This window comes from Equus quagga, chromosome 16 (assembly GCF_021613505.1).
Source record: "Equus quagga isolate Etosha38 chromosome 16, UCLA_HA_Equagga_1.0, whole genome shotgun sequence".
NCBI lineage: Eukaryota > Metazoa > Chordata > Mammalia > Perissodactyla > Equidae > Equus > Equus quagga.
In genome coordinates, this window is record NC_060282.1 from 83,073,999 (window position 1) to 83,094,094 (window position 20,096).

The following is a 20,096-nucleotide window of genomic DNA, read 5'->3' on the forward strand; positions in this document are numbered from 1 at the left end:
GGACAGACTGACCTGAGTCCTTGTGTCAGGCATAAAATAAGGCAGCTCAACACCAAGATTTTCGAGTTACCCAAGCCAGTTATTTACTCTGTTTGCTTCAGCCACTCAGGGCTAGTTTTTTGTTGTTGCTGTTGAGATAGCACCTCTAGAAGAAACTAAAACAACACAGCACAACAAAATCATTTAATTTAATCAAGTGCCAAAATATAATTAGAGATAACATCTCAATAACGATGAAATTCAAGTCTAAATGAATGTCAGTTAGCATTGTATTGACTTATTATTGAGTGACATAAAAATAAACACTTAAAATTCATTTGATACCCAAATAATCTCATGTTTAAAGTAACTCAAAGTAGAATTTACACTAAAAATGGGTTTTTTTTTTTTAGATTTTATGTGATAGTTTGAGCCTAAGATCTCTAATCAGTATTACAAAAAACTGAGAAGTTAAGGATAAAGGACACTGAAAACTGAAACCATACACATCTCGGGTTGTTTAACAGAAGCAGACACTCTTTCACTGACGACTTTCCTGATTAATAAAACTCTTTCTCAGGAGGCGCTGTGGCTACAAAGAGGGGAAAGGAGTCTCGCCAGCCACACCCAGAACTGAGTTCTGAGACGGTTTCCACACTCAAGCTTTGCTCCATGATAAAGGCCAGATGGAACTTTTGAGAATATTTTTTGTCCTTAACATGAAGATTATTATTTCAGATTTGCTGTGTTACCATGACATTAAATGAGAGGATCTGGCTGATCATCAGAAGCTGTCCAGGACTTTTGAGAAACATAAATTTCAGGAAACTACAGTACAAAAATAAACAGTGGAAGCTAACATTATTGACTAAAAAGGAGTAGTGAAGAGGAAGCAAGAGAGAGGGAAAAAGAGGAAATGTGCATATTACATTACCATTTGGAATAAAAAACAGGCAATACGCAGGGAATTAAGGACTAAAAAGATTATTTGAAATTGTAAAGAAAATAACGTAAACCTTCCTAAATAACAGAAAAATGAAAGTCTACACACCAAATTACAAAGCAGCAACTTCCATAAAGAAAAAATAGGGGCTGGCCTGGTGGCCGAGCGGTTAAGTGTGTACATTCTGCTTTGGCAACCCAGGGTTGGCCGGTTCGTATCTGGGGTGTGGACATGGCACCGCTTGGCAAGCCATGCTGTGGTAGGCGTCTCACATATAAAGTAGAGGAAGATGGGCATGGATGTTAGCTCAGGGCCAGTCTTCCTCAGCACAAAGAGAAGGATTGACAGCAGATGTTAGGTCAGGGCTAATCTTCCTCAAAAAAAAAAAAAAAAACAAAAAAGGAAAATAAAAGACAATTCAGTAGAGGGGAAAATGTCAGAAAGGTTAAGGTGTGTGTCCAAAGTCACCACACCAGTAATTCAAAACTAGGTTTCTCAAGCTCTTAAATCTCTGTTTCTTCCACTTCAAGGAATCGCTTTGCTTTGAGAACTTATTTTTTGTTTAACCATTTTTGTGCTATTTATGACGGTGTTCTATATACTCGTTTGTCACGTGAGATTCACAGATGAGAGGAGCATTACTTCAAGCATCACACGTCACCTGCCACACACATTGCTTTAGTCTGTAAGCAGGTTGATCGAATACCATCCCCGAACGCCCACCGAAGGGTCTTTCTCCCCATAATGTGGAAGATCATGATGCAGTCTCCTCACCTCCTGACAATAACACCAGAATGAAGTCTCTGTCATTCTGTATATAAAATCACTCTTCTACAATCTCCTTGAAAATAAAACCAAATGCAAGAGATGCACGTAATCGCAGGGGTGAATATTTACCCTATCTGCACTGGATTTCTGTCAACGGAATAACTGCACCGTCACCACCATTAATTGTGGAATAAACCTGATCAGTAAAGAAACGGCCTTCATTCACATCATTACAAAACATCACAGGACAGCACATGAGTCACATGGCAACAGAAATGTTCTGAATATAGATATAAATATTATCGACTACTTAACTAGAAAACAAGGAACTGGCTTTGATAAAATGTGATAACAGTTTTACTCATTATATAAATGAAATATGCACTAATTATTTAGACATTATATAGTATAATATCTCTGTGTGGTTCGTATGTTAAATAGAAATAAACATTTAATGAGCATACGTTATTTTAAATTATTAGCCATCATATTATCTATTGACTAAATTCGGGTTTTTTCTGCAAAAGTGGTAGAAATTGGAAGTCTTAGATGCCATAACCAATATCCTGAAGAAGTAACATGCTGAGGTCCTGGCCTGAACAACACCAAGGCTATATTTTATGTACAAAAGAAAAGTGAAAAGCTTTTCTTAATGACAAAGCCTATCTGGTTTCACAAGACATTTTTTTAAACTTCCCCTTATTGTGTCCTCTGCAGCTGTGCAAAATTGTGCATGTTACTTGACATCTCCGAGTTTCAAATACACTGATTAAATGGGAATGAAACGTACACCTCTCAGGGTTGTGATAAGAAGTACATCCCATACCATATGTAAGAGAGGAGTGTAGCATCCACGCACGTTAAGCAGCAAACCAAAACCCAATCTCAGATCCTCTCACTTGCTTGAGTGTGTCGCCAAAGCTGCCCTGTTTCCTGTTTGCTGACTTTCTCTCCTGAACTCATTATGTAACAGAAAGCAGGCCAGAGGAGCACATCGATCTACAGCTCTGACGTGCCCCACTCCGCAAATGGCAGGAACTGGGCTATAAATTTCTCAACAACGCAAGGAGGCTTAATGCAGAATCCTGTACCAACACACAGTAGGGGTGGTCTAACCTACCCACAGTAGGGATGGTCTGCAGGGCCCGTGTTCTGTGGCTTCCGATGAGAGAAGGGAGGAAGTCCAGAATCCAGAAAAAAGGGAAGCCTATGCCTTATGCACCCCCGCCTTGTAGGAGGCATCCTGGAACCTAGAGAGAAGCAATATAGAGGCCGACAGACACTTCGGGTGGGAAGCCCAGAGCTCTTAGTAAACATCTGGTGCCTACAACTGAATTCTTTCTGTCTCAGGATGAAGATAATTTTATTACCTTATAATTGCCATACAATTTGTTTTTCAGGAAAAACAGATATTCTGACAGAATACTTTGGACTACACAAAAAGTGCATAACATATGTGTGAAATAATCCATCTTTCAAGCGGCGTGGTGTATATGCCAACTCCCTCTCCTGACCTCACTCACTGGCAGCATTTTCTCTGCACACCTTCTCACACTGGTTGTGCTCTTAATTTTATTACAGTTATTTATTCTCTTGTCTCATATTCCCCAATAAAAAGAAAGCTTTTTGAGAGTAGGAAATATTTCATTCATTTAATTATTCATTTTTGCATTCGACAAATATTTAAGGAATTGCTATGCGCAAGACTCAAAAACATATGGAGATAGTAGCCCATCAGATCTGTCCAAACTCATTGATCTTATAATGAGTTAATTTTTCTTAAAGAAGAAGGTGGACTGTAGGAGAAAGTCTCCTAAACAATCTGAAATTCAAATGAGATTTATACTATAAATTTAAGCATTTTAACAATGTTTACAAGGAACTAGAAATCAATTAGATTTTTACAGATGGAAACAAGTCCAAGAAGCAATTCATCTTCAGTTTCACCTCTTCATGGAAACTGAGCCTGTGCATGTATTTTCTCAAGTAGCTCAAAGACGTAGTTTCTCATCTAATGTGTCATACCTACAAATTAAAATACTGACAACCACATTTTTTATCTTATGCATTTTGTTATGGCGTTTTTCCTTAAGGACCCACTCGCGGACGGCAGCACACAGTAAGTGCTAACTGTAATTCAATGATATAAAATAAGAAAATGTACTCCAAAGAGACATGCCAAATAATACAAAAGTGGCATAAACCAATCTGCAACATACCATGTTTCCCCTTCTTTCATGTTTGGTTAACATATTTCTGAATTCAGCTGCACCTGTGCTGTCCTTTTTATTGGAATTATAACATCTAGTATATTATACCATTTGTTGCTAAACAAAGTAGTCATGGGGCTGTGGAAGCAGCCAATTTACTCATTAAATCTATTGTGGTGGAACTGAAGGAAAGGTTTTATTATCAATCTCTTTAATTTCAAGATAGAACTTCATGGAAATCAATATTAAAGAATGTATAATTGCTAAATCTTCTTAAAATAATAGACTCATTCATTACGACAGCCTTCCCCCAATAGTTAGGTCTTAAATCATTGACATGGTCTAATTATTCAGAAAGGCGCAAATCGCACCTAGCCCTGTTGCTTTGAGCAATTATATGATGGGTTCCTAGCATAGTTTTGAACTTGAATTAACTTGAGTATGCATATAAAGTGTTTTAGCAATAAATTGATTAGAGGAAAGATGGTTACACAAAGAGAACAATGATAGCAACATGCTGATGCTTGGCAAAAATTCTGGTAACTAGTGAGCAGTTCTAACAGGATCAGAATGGGAAACGCACCAAAAGAGCACTCACTGAAAGATAACAGGCGATTTTACGTCTTTTGAATTAAAAGACATTGCAATATGGCTAAAATTATACCCAGTACTGCATATGCATTATCTATGAAAGATGAGACTCTTCATTTGTGCTTCAGTAAGCAGGATTTCTGGGCATGAAAAAATCTTTTTAAAAAGTACAAAATGCAGTAGGCTGAATTATTCTCAAGAGTTACATATATCTTATAAACATAGTTTCTTTGCTTTTGAATTTTTATGGTCTCAGATATTGAAATTTTAGAGAGAAAATGTACAGAAAGATTAAAATGGTGACTACAGGTCTATCTCCATTTTCCTTAAGTATTGATTTTACTAATCAGTTGTGACAACCAAACGCAATGGGCAGCTATTTCGAGATGCAGAGGTTCAATGAGTTTTCAACAACTGTCTCTATGGAAGTCTTTCTCACCGTCTCTCTTCCTAACATGAGGATCAACTGAAAGTTAACTGCTCATTTCAGCACTTTGGGCACTGGATGGGCAGCTGTCTGCTATTGTCATTTGGACAGATAGTGACTGTATACATTAGAAAATGCATATATATGTATGCTTGTACCTGCATACATGCATATTACGTATGTATATATATTTATTTGGGGATCTATCCATCTACCCATTCATCCCCAAATAAATAACCTGTTGGAAGAGAACACCAAAAAGAAGGTTTTGCATAGGAGAAAGGAACCAATAATTTGATTGGAATGTTTATTAAGTCTCAGTTTAACACCTATAGTATTTCCATAGAGGAAAACACACAATGCCGTTCACCAATGAATCTTGTACTCCTCAAGACTTATCTAGGAAAAACTCAAGGTGCTTTGTGAATCCCACCTTCACTTATCTCTCTAGCAACATCATTCCCCATACTTTAATGCCCTCTTATTTCTTGGCAGCCCGCTGATTAGTAGGAATGAAACTGCTACCGGCTTAGAGATGTGCTCGACAACGAGACATAAAATACGAAGAATCACTCACTGAACGCTCTGAACAAGCACGAGTTTCCTTAGGGTTCTGTTCTGGAGAATTTATCACCATTAATTTGTCTGCTTATTCTCAAAAAACTTACCCTTCACAGGGCACTGCACAAAATTACACATATGTAAAGACCATAAATTAAAAAGCAAAACTAATGAGAACTAGCAATACACATTGAACAGATGGTCTCTGAAGCATATGTGAAAATGATGATGCAAAAACAGATTTGTGAGACCTGAATTATTCTCTTCATGGGCCAATTTTAAAAATAATTCTCATATAAATAGTGTTAATAATGGAGAAAGGTGAAAAGAATTCTGACTTAGTTCCAAACAGAAGTAAAACTGAAAATTCTAGAAAAATATGGTTCAAGTGATAAAAAATCTTATATAATTGTTCAAAGCAGTGTGTTTCACAGCTCAGGCGCTCAAGAGAAAAATGCAGACTCTCAAACACATATACGTGATCTATTATACAAGCATTTAGAGTGTGGATACTGTATGCCACACTTGTGAACACCTGTTGGAGCCCGCTTTTGCTGGGTAGAATGCCGTACGCACAGGGGTTGGCTGTTTAAGCCTGGAGTCACACACACCCATGGCTGATGGTCATTTTACCACTTGCCAGCTGTGCAACACTGGGCACGTTACTGTGCCTAACCTTCCATACCGTGGTTTAAATTCTGTGAAGCAGGTAATAATAGCAGCTACCAAGTCACACAGGAGGAGCTCAATAAATATTTTCTGCTATTCTAAGTATAAAATATAATAATGCATGTATGTTTCCTTTCCAATAGAGAGAAACCGCTCAATAAATAAAAGCTACAGGGACAGCCCTATTCTTTTTGGCTCTAATTTTGTAAAGTAGGAAAATATAGAGTAAGGTTGGCACTAAACTGTCATAAGAACATAATTTGACTTCTGAGAAGATAAGGGAAGGGGAGAGGAGAGAAGCAGAAAAGGGTAAAGATGGTCAAAGAACATGAATGACCCTCATTTAATTTAAGTAAAGAGGCTGATAGAGCGGGAAAAACAGCCCACAAGTCCTACAAATCTTTTCAGAAGGGATGCAAGGAGATTAGACATGGGATCACTGTAAACATCTGCAGAAAATTTAAACGTGTAAATACCGTCGATTGATACTGATAGTGTATTTGAACAGGAAGCTTCATGTGTATAACCAAAGTCATTTCAAGACCTTTCCCCTCTTTACTGCCATCAAATCAGACTAATGCTTCACCCTATATATATCTCGAATCTGTCCCCTTCTCCTCATTCCTTCTACAATAACACACGGGGTCCTCATCAATTCTCATCTGAACCACAGAATGATTCTCTTTAATGATCTCCGGCCTACAACCCTGCCCAAATCCAAGTCATGCTCCACAAATAAATCCTTATCATCTACAAGATAAATCCCTAAGTAAGAAGAACTGGCTCATCTTTTAGGTACTTATGGTACCTGGCCCATAATTCCATTACAGCAACCTGGCACAGCAGAGAAAATACCAAAAAGATCACTGTGCCAGACCAAGCTGGCCAGTCACCAGCCGAGTGACTCTGGAGTGCTGTGATGCTCTTCCCACTTGACAACATCTGAATAATTTCACCGCCTGTGAAAGGTTACGGTAATGATCGAAACAACATGGTAAAGGACCTAGTGTAATACACATCTCTTTATGAAAGTCTCAATCAACCATGAGCAGGGGATAAATCCTCTGCAGCTTCAGTCCCATCCTTTCTAAAGCTAATCTTGACAACGAGAAGCATATTAGAAACTCTTTCTTAACTAAAGAATTGGTTCTGGGCTGGGTTTGCACTCCAAAGACAAGTGAATTACAGGCGTGCCCCTGAACACCACAGGCTCACTAAGCTCCAGCCTCTTCCAGAATCCCAAAGGTAGTTGTCTTCACCTTACAAACCACTTGTTGGGCTCAGGCCTTTACAAGTCAGCCCTTGCCAGACCCTACCTCTCACAACCTTCCCTGTTCTCCAGCTAAGAACATGGTCCTTAACTGCAGCCCTTAATATGTTGGGTGGTTTATACAGCACAAAGTCCTTGAACTGAGATAGTAGACTGGCAAACTGGTAAATGTTTAAGAACTGGCTCTTGGCGGAGGAGAGTGGTGGGCATGGAGACAGAAACTGATTTGTAGTGGTGTTGATATCCATACCGTAAATACTCCCACGATTTTAAAAGCTGAAACTCTGACCTCACTGAACATGGAATTGAGAAGAGGTGCACTTTGACAGATCTCACAAGTCAGCTTCATCACTGAGCCTCCCTACCTTTGAAAGGAAGCACAGAAACTCCTTCCTGCAAATACCATTCCCACCAGAGCTGACCCCCTGATATCATTTCCAGATCACCCCCGAATTTCCCCTATGCCTTTAAGTGCATTCCTGGATTTGTGGACTCCTGCTTAGGATTATCTTTCTTTCCAAGGCCCTTTCTCTCACCTCTACTGCTTCCCAGCCTGCTGAATGCAGAGGGTCAGCATGCACCTGGCCATGCCTTGGTGGATGATGGCAGTAGGAGAATGTAGGACACGTAGCAATTCTCCTTCCAACAGAGATGCATATGCCTGTGGCATAATGAAAATTGTAGAAATTTCTTTTGAATAATTAATTGGACTTTGTAATAGAAGAGTAAACCAATGTAAAATTAATCTTACTAAATATCCTTCCATATTGCAGACATTATCCAGATTTCGATTTTGAGCTTGTTTTTACTTATTTGCCAGACTGTCAAGAAGATATGCTTTATTAGAATGGACAATCTCTCATAGCAAGTCACTGCTTAAAAAAAATGTCCTATCCAGGCTAATTGCTTCATTGTGATGCTAATTATTTATGCTTTCAACAAACAATTGGAGTGCCTGCTATTCTCAAGTGAAATCTTGGTAAGGTGCCATAGACATAGTTTCAGTTCCTCAGAATTTAAAATATATGGGTTTACAAGGCTGTAGTATTGATACTGTAGCAAAAGTATCTAAGGTGAGGAAGAAGGAACGAAGATTAATTAACATCTAAGATCTCAATTTCCTCAGCTATCATACTAGTTCGTATATCTGCCCTGTGTTCCTTATAAAACTGTTTAGAAGCCAAAAGGAGATGCTATCGATGGCCGTTGTCAGACGAATGTAAAGAGCTATACAAATGTGCGGTATTACCTTTCACCATTTTATATCATACCCTTCACATAGCTGGTGCTCAATCAATGCTTGTGGAAGCCATCGGTATGGAGAAATATAAAAAGACTAAAAGAAAATTCTACTTTAAAATTCTTCTGGAAAAATCTGAGTGATAAAACATGGATAGATTCCTTTACTTGATAATAAATCTCCCCCTGAGGGAATTATAATGCCAATAGAGAAAGAGGCTCGTGCTAGTTGGGGAGACAGACTTTACAGCAGGTAATTGTCGGCGGCCTGACAGTTCCTATCTTCTGACATCTTCTAGAAAGCTAGATTTACAAAAGGAAGGGACAGGAACCAGTGTTGCTTCTAACTCAATAGCGGCTTTCTGCAATTCTATTCCAATTCAATTGTGGCACAGACATTCCATTATTATAGTGCTGAGATGACTAATGTCAGTAGCACAAGATTTATAATAAACTGCCTCATTACTTATTAGCAGGGAAGACAAAAATATTACTTCTTTACAAGTTTAGATTATGGATTTAATGAAGAACTATATATCTAAAAGTTAAAAATATAACAAAAATAAATAATAGCTCACAAATGGATTGCAATTCTCAACGTACAATGAGAATTTGAAGAAGTCAATTTTAAGATTGAAGTTTCACATTAAAGGTACAAAACACAATTTACAACTTTTCTGAGGCATGCTTTGCCAGAAGGAGACATTTATGGGTTCTCCATTTTACAAGTTTCCATGGAGACATGACATTGGTCTGCCTACTTCAGCATCATTCTTTAAATCCCAAGTCCAATACTTTCCCATATAAGTGGACCTGCCTTCTAATTTAAGTAGCCATAAAGCATCCAATTGGAACTCTCTGTTTCCTTTGTGGCAGCACAACACTATTCCTGTTTCTATCTTCTCACATTCTTTTTGGCTCTTCTCTTACTCCCTAAATCTAATTCCTGTCCCGGTGCTCTGAACCTCTTCCTTGCCCACATTCTCCAGACGCTCAGTGTAATTACTCTGCTTCTCTGGAATTTTCTATCTCTCCATCCACTTCTCCTCCTCTTGCAACATTCAGCCCCTCATAGTTCACTTACATATGAACAAATCGTCAAATTATTATTATTTTTTTTTGTTCTCATCATTCTCTAGCATTTTGGAGGATTTGACCCCACTGGCCTTTTCCATTTGCTCTGCATCTTGTTTCTTTTGTGAGCATGCCCCAGCCTCTGACCCTTACATGAACGTTCAATTCTGTTTCCTCAATCGCTATAATTAGGTGGATACCTAGAAAAGTTGGATCTTCAGTCTTGAATTTTTCTCTTTTTTCAGCCCCATCTAAAATATCTGATCAAAGCAGCCTGCATTAGATCTGCTCTATTACTGATCATTTCAACCCACTCTTCCTATATTCATTCATCTGGATACCCTGTGAAATCACACCTTGGATTTAGTTTCTTCTTTAAAAGAAGCAGATTTTAACAAGCCTTCATTAGGATGAGGGGGGAATGGACTCAGCTGAAATGGGCATCAGGAAAGAGTGTAGCAAGTGCACAGCCTGGACACACAGATCGCCACTTTTCCCCATTTAATTCCCCCAACCCAGAAAAGGATAGATTGTCCAGGGTGCTGAATCTTACGGGGCAGGCCAAAGTCAGGCTTATGCTGGGTTTGGTTTTATAATATCTAAGAAGTCTAATGTAAAGAAAGAACATGACATCCTGGAATGAGAGCTCAATCCCAGGTAAACAGCTGGAGGATACTAAACAACAGCTTCCCCAGCCACACTCCCCTTCATCCTCTGCTCAGCCTCACAAGGGAGTTAGACCTTCAGGGCTTCACTCAAGTGACTGTACTATCTGGAAGGCAGACAGGCTCCTGCCACCTGGGCAGACTGTTCTATACTTGGGATTAGATCAGTAGGCAACAGTCTGATGTTCACACTCATGTTTCACTGGTTACTAAGCCAAGAATTTCTGGACAAGAACTATCAAGAGGGAATTAAATTCCCCTTTAGTCTTCTGTTCAGGCCAGCCTCTCATGAGTGTGGTTACTCTCAAACTGAGTGTGCAAATAGCCCGAGGAAGGGGAACCTTGGTCAGCTCCTTCAGTCTCCTGGCTGATGCACATATTCCCCCATAAAAAAAGGAATCCTTTATAAAGTAGTCATCCAGCCTCTTTAAGCCTTCCAGTAAAAGAACACTATGTCCCAAGGCAAATCTATTTTATTCTTAGCAGATTTTTCCTCCTCAATTCCTAACATATTACTTACTTAGCTTTAGCTTGAAAATGCAGCTCTGTAACATAGTGTCGCCTTAACGTATTGTTCTCAATTCTGGCTGCATATTAGATTCAGTATGGGCACTTGAAAAAGTACCAGTGCCTGAGCCCCGCCCACGGAGATTCTGTTTCAGTTGGTCTAGGGTGTTTTGATAATTTTGTAAAGCTCTCTAGGTGATGTTAATGAGAAGCCACAGTTTTCCAATCCACCACTTTAAGTTTGGGAGCCTATATAACCCCTAAATCACACAGTCGCCACGTTAGAAAGCCAAAGCACAGCCCCATATCTTTCTCTATGTTTTCCTGGGTCATTGAGGTTTGGAAAAATTCTATCCGAAATAATGTTTATTTGTTAAAACAATTATTGAGTATCTGCTATGTATCATGTATTGGGCTAGGTACTAAAAATCAAAAAAGTAATCAATATACTCTTTTTTGTCCTCAAAACGCACATGTTTGAGTGGAAGAAATAAATGCAAAAGCATGTAATTGTAATATATTTGGATAAATGTAAATTTAAAAAAGCAAAGATGATCATTTTGGAAGCACAAAGGAGAAACAACCCATGGGGAAAGAATCAGGTGGATGGGGAGGTTTTCCCCTGAATGAGTCTGAAAGAATGAGTCAGAGTTTGTCAAGGGGATGAGGTAAGAAAATCCACGCAGAAAAGCCAAAGCTAAGGCATGGAATTAAGAAACAATTTTGCATTCCTGGGGCTATACACCAATATTTTGGTTTTGCTAGACCAGAATTTGACCCTTAGAAGGGCAAGAGAGGAAGCTGAGAAAGAACACAAAATTGAGAACATGTGTGAAGTTCGATGTGCCATGTATAGGAACTTGAATTCCATCCTACAGGAAGAGGAAAACAGTAAAGGCCTTTAAGGAAAGGAGCGACTGTCATATAAGATGGGGTGGGTGTTGGAAGGATTCATGCAAGATGACACTATGCAAAAGAGTTACAAGATTTTGCCAGTGATCCAAGGAAAAATAATTGGAATCCTAAGAAGGAGGTCTTAAAGAAGACAAGAAGGCTATAAAGGGAAGATAATGAATCCTCTTTTAACAGGGGATACTGAAGATTAAACTAACTAAATAAAAAAAAACATTCCCTTATCCAAAAGGTAGAGATTAGGACTGAAAAGAGTAGATAAATGTTAAAACGCCAGAACCCAGTAAAAATAGAGAATAGTGTGGAAACAAGGCAAAGGTATTCAAGACTTTTTGTCCTAAACCAGGTGAACTTCTGTTAGGTGTTGGTGAATGTTTGGGAAGGGAGGGAATAAGTGTTTGATAAAGAGGTGTGTATTTGGGAAACATGGAATAGGTATGAGATAGATACATGAGGTCAGGGTGTATACAACTATTCCCATACTTTTACTTTTACTTTCCCAGCTTTGTCTAGCATCTAACCACTGAGACACCCAAACCACCAGGCTAGTTTTATTTCTAACTCACTCCAGGATATTCGCTCCCTGCTGTCTCATCATCAATTGAAATTCTAAATGCCTCAGGATAAACACGTTCTCTTCCTTCAAAGACCAGCTCCCTTCTGTATGTATTTCTTCTGGTGGTATTGCCATCACCATGCCAGTCAGCTAGGACGGAAAATTTTGAGATAAGGAATTAAGATGTAGGAAAAACAGAAATTACTCAACTCTATCAATAAGTCCTTTTGTTGAAAAAAAAGTACTTTTAAACATTCTCCTTTCTCCTTCAGTCTCATTATTACTCCTCATCTCAGTTCTTATCAACACACACTTTATTTGTGCTAAATAATTATAACAGTTCTCCCTGGCTTATCTTTTCTCTGTCCATGAGTCTTTGAACATTCAGTTGACAAAATAATCTTTCTGTCTCTCCATTTCTCCTACTGTTTCCCCATCCAAGAATTGTCTTTGTTTCCTGAAACAAGTTCAGTTTTCTCTACTAAGTTTGTGAGATCCTCTGCAATTTGTTCTTACCCATTTTTACCTAACTTTGTTTCAGCAATACTCCTCAACATATACCTTAAACTCTTACCAGGAAAGTGGCTTTTAATTGCCCCAGACAAAATCTGTTAATGTATATTTTAAGAATAAATTATAGACTCATTGAAAAAACTCATTCCAATTGCTCCACAATTTGGGCTCCCTAGAAAACGTCTCAGTTTCCGAGAGTTGAAAGAGGTCACTCAATAAATGAAGAAATATGTAAATGCCCTAGAATCTCATTATATGTAATATGGGCCAAATCCGTGGCATGAAATTGAAGAAGAAATTTTAGACAGTTATGGAAGTAATATAATACAAACCCACTCTTATTTTCTTGGAACTGTCTAAACACCATACATGAAAAGCAGCACGATGTTGATCTCATTGTGAAGCTGCACACCACTTGACATGCAGTCAACAGTCTTAGCCTCGTCAACAGAGCCAATCCTCAGGCAGAGTCAGAGAACCACAGTGTCATTCCAATTTAAAATCTTCACCCATTATTGACCAAGAAGTCAGATCATGTAACCTTGACCTTTTAGTGTAAATTAAAATTAATATTTATGTGATGAAATTAATGAAATATGAGTTCACACAGTAAGGACTAGTATTACTCTGCGAATTTTTAATTTTTATATTTGTATACATATACATACTGTGTGTCTGTGTTCCAAATGATGACATAAAAGGTTTATTTTTTTTTATGTGGGTCAGAGGTTTAAAAGTTTCAAAGCCACTGCTTTACCTCATTGAATTGTTATAAAAACCCTGCAAGACAGTCATTATCCCAATTTTACTGGTGAGGAAACTTAGACTAAAAGATATGAACTCACTGTCCTCACAACTGTGGAAGTAAAGAAATTAGCATTTGGATTCAGGTAACATGACTCCAAAGTCAATATTATGTCCATTCTCCCATACTTTCCTATATCCTACAACTATATTCTAGACTCAAATTTTAAATGATATGATACCTTTGAAGGTCAAATTACCCTCGGCAGAAACTGTTGTTGATGAATTTCTCTTTGTAATCCCAACTGAAATCCTATCAATAAAGCAGAACTACATTTTAAGAACACTCAGTGTAAGAAAATCTGATATTATGGAACAGATAAATCAGGAAGCTTTTTCTCTTTTTAAGTTTATATAAGATTCCATGGAGGTTCTCAGTGACATTCAATTCAAATTAGAGAAATTGGGCTCATGTAGACTCTATGTACATCTTTTAGCCGTTGACAACATATGAATTACTACAAAACATTTTAATCTGTATTAATTTTTGCTCAAGCTAAAGTTTGATGAAACCAGGTTTAATATGAAGGGCAGAAAAAGCACGGGGCTTGGAAGGCAATAACAAATTGAAAATTATCATCACATATGAGCAGAGCTACATTTTTAGAAAAGAAATTGATCCCTGGAGCTGTTATTGTCTTTGAATATTTTTGAGAAATGGTCTGAAAGATAAGTTTCTTACTGAAAGTGAAAGGGGGTTCATCCAGAAACAAAGTCACAGCTCTCAAAAACTTCAGTTTCCAGTGCAAATAATTATGCAAAAACCACTGTCACAGTAGAGAATAATAGTGCGGTCACATATGGGCGAGTTGCACTGTTGCCAAATTAATGGTATTTCTGTGAAACATGAGTGCAGAACTCTCCAAAGGGAAATTCCTCACACAAGTAGAAAGAGATGTGAGATATATGCAAATATGTATTCTTGTCATCCAAATCCGCGTAAATGATGACTAAAAAGGAAAAAAAAAACAATGTCAGTCCTGATATTACATCACTAGGGTGGCAGACTAGCATTAGGTCCTCCTTTTTTGGGCACATAGCCAAGTGCCACCTCGTAGTCTCCCTGGAGTCAGGTGGAGCCGTGTGACTGCGTCCCGCACAGAGAACATGAATGGAGGTGAGTCATGTCTAACCTGGATCCTAAACCCTCCCATGACATTATCCACGTTCCTCTTCTCTTCGTTCACCTTGAAGCCAAAGGTAGAAATGGTTTTCCTGCTGACCTGCACTCGCCTGTGACCTGAGAGAAAAACACTCAGTGTGTTAAAGGACTGGGATGTGGAGTTACAGCTTTTGGCCCAACCTACTGCCCGTGTCAAAGGTCAACTCCAGGAGAAATGATGAAGTCTATCAGGCACGTCTAATATTAAAAGCCAATACCATGCTATGATTATTCTGATTCTTCTACATAAATAGAATTTACCTTACTTCCATTTCCTCAGAGTATTCATGATGAAAGCAAACAGCAGGAGTTACTTTTAGTATCATCGTGTCTCAACGACAGCACAGAGCTGGTCCACAGCCCCCGCAGTTTTCACCTCTGCTCCTCCTGTAGGTCTCCTCTCTCTCCAGCCTCGTCCTAGGGTTAGGTCATCTCACTCTTCCTCACATCTCTCACGTCTGCCTCACCTTAATAAGCGTCCTTGGGTGCCCTCTAGAATATGGTGGCTGAGACAGCAAGGAGGACATTCCAGCCAAGTCACACCCTGTTTGTACACGAGGAGATCACGCACTTCATTAGACAGAATCTGACACACAATCGCTCACTCTCCCACTCCGAATAGTGAAGCTGAGAGTGCTGCTGTGCGTCTCGTGACTGATCCGAAATTAGAACACGAAAGCCGAAATCAAGAAACGGCAAACAGGCTCAGTGCTTTTTCCCCCGAGATGCATGAACGGGAGGACACATCCTTTTGCAGCAGTTGAAGGCAAGTATATGTTTTTGCGAGTAATTTCAGGTGAGAACAAACATGTTTTCCTTTCTTTCCTAAGAAAAACCAGTAATGATTTCTCCGTTGGTATAATTTCAGGCAAAGTATAAATATTTGTTTTGGTTTAATTTTTGTCCCAGTCTGGATATCAGTTGCACAAAGCATGAAATAAAAGCAGCTGCAGAATCATCTGTCCCTTCATGGACCGGATGTAGAATCCCCTTTCTCCTACATCATTGCATGTGGGGGGTGTGGGGCGTGAAGTATGAACCATAGCAGGGAGGAAAAAGCAATTGCTGTGAGGAAAGACAGGAAGAATATACATAAGACAGCTGTCATAAATTATATTTTGCCATTTCCAGGAAACCCATGAAAAGTAACCCTTGGCAAAAAATGTAGACTTTCTATGCCTAAGATTTTTCGTATCGTACACGAGTAATATTATTTTTCTCTTTGCCTTCCAGCTTTTCTATGGGGAACAATCAGTTTTCCACAAGAATACTCTGACACTATTTTTTGAAAAATCTCTCTAGAGCATTACTAAAACAGGTCACATACATCAAGAAGAGACACCTGGAAACTGCTGGATGCAGTAAGTCATTCATGATATTTTCATTGTATTTTTAATGGGATGGGAAATCATGACAGCACAGAGTCTGGAAAAGTGGCGTAGCTGTTAAGGAGGTGAGAAGATTTAAGAACCCTTGAAATCCTCTCAAGCAATCAGTGTCACTGGCCTGTTTTCTAATTTCATAGAAAAAGTTAAGATTGCTCTCAACCCACACTTCATTGGAAGTCAAAATTCAACTCCTGTTAGTTATAAAGACAAATGGTACAAGTATTTGAAATGTAAAGTAGTCCATGCTAACTTAACATCTTTATAATAAAGACATAAGAGTAAGTCAAATAGGTTCATGTCTCTACTCTCCTTTACACATTTCTTCACTTCTCATGAGTGATAGCATAAAGAGAGCAGAGAGCAGAACGGGCTAATGTGTAGACGGCAGATTTCTTCCTGCAGCCCAGCAAGTATAACTGATGGGTAGTGAGTGCTGGGAATATCGTGTTCAGAAAGATTTTGAAAACTTTTCTGGATCCTGAGGGCAGTAGTGGATAATAATTGACGTCCTCAGGACCAGAGGCGAGTGGCAGCAGGTGAGCAGTGCTCCGTAGCTCGCATCTCTGAGCTCAGGAAAGGTAACGCACAGAAGTTTGGGTTGTGGTGGGGCATACAGTGCTGGGTGAATGGCCCCCTGGGCTCTGGTGTTCCTTGTTGCCCAAGGCCTGAAAGCCACCTCAGACCAAGCTCCTTGTGGTGCCTTGTGGCTGGGGGCAGGTCTGCCACACTCTTTGAGCATGAAAGGGCCATGCTGATCACTCCCCACCTCACCTCTGAGTCCCCGTGGCAGCCGGCAGCCCATGTTAACAGCCAGTACCACACAACACAGAGTTAATTGCATTTGTGTATATGTGCAAATGCATATAATGCATTTACTTATCTCTTAATTTAACATTCTTGTTACTGTTATGCTAGAATAGTCATACATCATATAAACCACAACATTTTGGAAATAAAGGGAACTAATATTATTAATTACATGGGACAATAGGAGATACAAAACAGAACTTTCCTGGAAAACTGCAACGGGACCTAAGGTCACCCTACATATAGTCCAATTTACCAACTGAATCAATACCTCCAAGTAGGCAAACTGTTGTTAAAAAGAAATGTAGAGATCAAAAAATTTCTGTAAATATTATGACTCAAAACAACACAATACGCATAACAGGATAGACACTTGTACAACATAAAGTTAGAATCTGTAAATGTTGGAAAAAGTGAATTCCTGAGGTCTACAGATTAACAAAGCAGTGAAAACAATGTGGATAGAATAAGCAAGCTCCCTATTCCTCAGATGATGTACTTTGTAATATCCTAACTAGAATCCTAACTTCCTGTCTTGCTCTGCATAATCCTTTTTTCACAAAGCAACCAAAGCAATCTTCATTATTATTATTTATTAAGTCATGATATTCCTCTGCTTACAAATCTTTCATTTGCTTTCCCATTGCACTTAGAATAAAATTCAACACCTCACTATGGTCTGAAGTATCTGCCAGCTTCTACGCACATCTCCAATCTCGTCCCCCACTGCTCACCTTCTCACTCTCTGCCTTCCTGCCGCTGTGGACTTCTCAGTATCCTTGGGGTCAAACAAACAATTTCCAGATTCAGGGCCTCCACGTGTGCTGTTTGCCTCAACCAGAATGCTCCTCTCTGTTGCTTTCTTATCCTCAGGTCTCAGCTGGGACTTGAATTAAGCTGTCAAACCTCCTAAAATCCTGTCTTGTCCAAAGCGGTTTCCTGCCCCAGGTTATTGTTTGTTTTATCGTCATCACAACTCAATGTTATTTTCTTGACTTCATTTGTTATTTACAGTTATCAAACATCGAGTGTGTGACCAGCACTGTTAAAACAGACAAAGTTCCCACCTAAAATGACCATCAGTGCAATTGAATCGGCATCTGAAGAATGACAAAGAGGGTCAAGTGGACATATTGAGGGAAGAAGGTTCCGGACAGAAGGATGAGCAAACGCAAAGGCTTTGAAATGGGATGAGAAGGCCAGTGCCTCCATTTTACTTGATAAAAGAAATATTTAGAGTGATGTCAGCAACATGGCCTAGTGAGCGGTTTTCTTTTTCTCTCCCCCTTCAAACTGCAACTAAATGGACATTCCTGGATCAGCAGAGGATACTCACACACCACCTCAGGATGCCTAAAAGACCTGTGCAGCTAAACATCTGAAGAGGGATGGACCACCCCAGGGAGGTGGTGGAGACAGGTGAGCACTCTCCAGCCCCCAGGCAGCCCAGTACACACATGCAACTGCTCTCCTGGCTGGAGTGCTCATAGCACCGCTGCAGCCCCAAGGGTGGGAGCACGCCTCAGCATGACTGTGAGAACAGGTGATGGGAACCCTGACCCCTGGCATGATTGCTTCCCCATCCAGTGGGATAGTCCACAGGGCCACACAGTCCACAGGGAGCGGCTCAGGCTTGGACCCAGTGGGGAGGCCTCACCCACCAAGCACAAAGGCTGGTGTGACCTAGGATGCAAAAATTCTCAACAAAATATTGGCAACCTGAATACAGCAATACATCAAAAAAATCATACACCATGACCACATGGGATTTATACCAGGGACACAGGGATGGTTCAACATCTGCAAATCCATCGATGAGATACACCACATTAATATAATGAGGAATAAAATGACATGATCATTTCAATAGATTCAGAGAAAACATTTGACAAGATCCAACATCCATTTATGATAAAAACTCTCAATAAAATGGGTATAGAATTAAAGTACCTCAACATCATAAAGGCCATATATGACAAACCCACAGCCACCATCATATCAAATGGTGAAAAACTGTAAAGCCATCCCTCTGAGAACAGGAACAAGAGAAGGGTGCCTACTCTCACCACTCTTATTCAACATGTACTGGAGGCTTTGGCCAGAGCAATTAGGCAAGAAAAAGAAACAAAAGGTATTCAAATTGGCAAGGACGAAGTGAAAATCTCACTGTTTGCAGATGACATGATTTCACATATAGAAATCCCTAAAGAATCCATAGGAAAACTATTAGAAATAATCAATAACTACAGCAAAGTTGCAGGGTACAAAATCAACTTACAAAAAATCAGTTACATTTCTATACTTTAATAACAAGCTAACAGAAAGAGAACTCAAGAATACAGTCCCATTCACAATCACAACAAAAAGAATAAAATATCTAGGAATAAATTTAACCAAGGGAGTGAAAGACCTATACAAATGAAAACTATAAGACATTATTGAAAGAAATCAATGATGACATAAAGAAATGGAAAGATATTCCATGCTCATGCATTGGAAGAAGAGATATAGTTAAAATGGCTGTACTACCTAAACCAATCTACAAATTCAATGCAATCCCAATCAGAATCCCAATGACATTCTTCACAGAAATAGAACAAAGAATCCTAAAATTCATATGGGGCAACAAAAGACTCTGCATAGCTAAAGCAATCCTGAGAAAAAAGAACAAAACTGGAGGCATCACAGTCTCTGACTTCAAAATATACTACAAAGCTCCAGTAATCAAAACAGCATGGTACTGGAAAAAAACAGGCATGCAGATCAATGGAACAGAACTGAAAGCTCGGAAATAAAACCACACATCTACGGACAGCTACTCTTCAGCAACGGAGCTAAGAACATACAAAGGAGAAAGGGAAGTCTCTTCAATAAATGGTATTGGGAAAACTGGACAGCCAAATGGAAAAGAATGAAAGTATACCACTATCTTTGTCTATACACAAAAATTAAACTCAAAATGTATTAAAGACTTGAAGGTAAGACAGGAAACCATAAAACTCCTAGAAGAAAATATCGGCAATGCGCTCTTTGACGTCGGTCTTAGAAGGA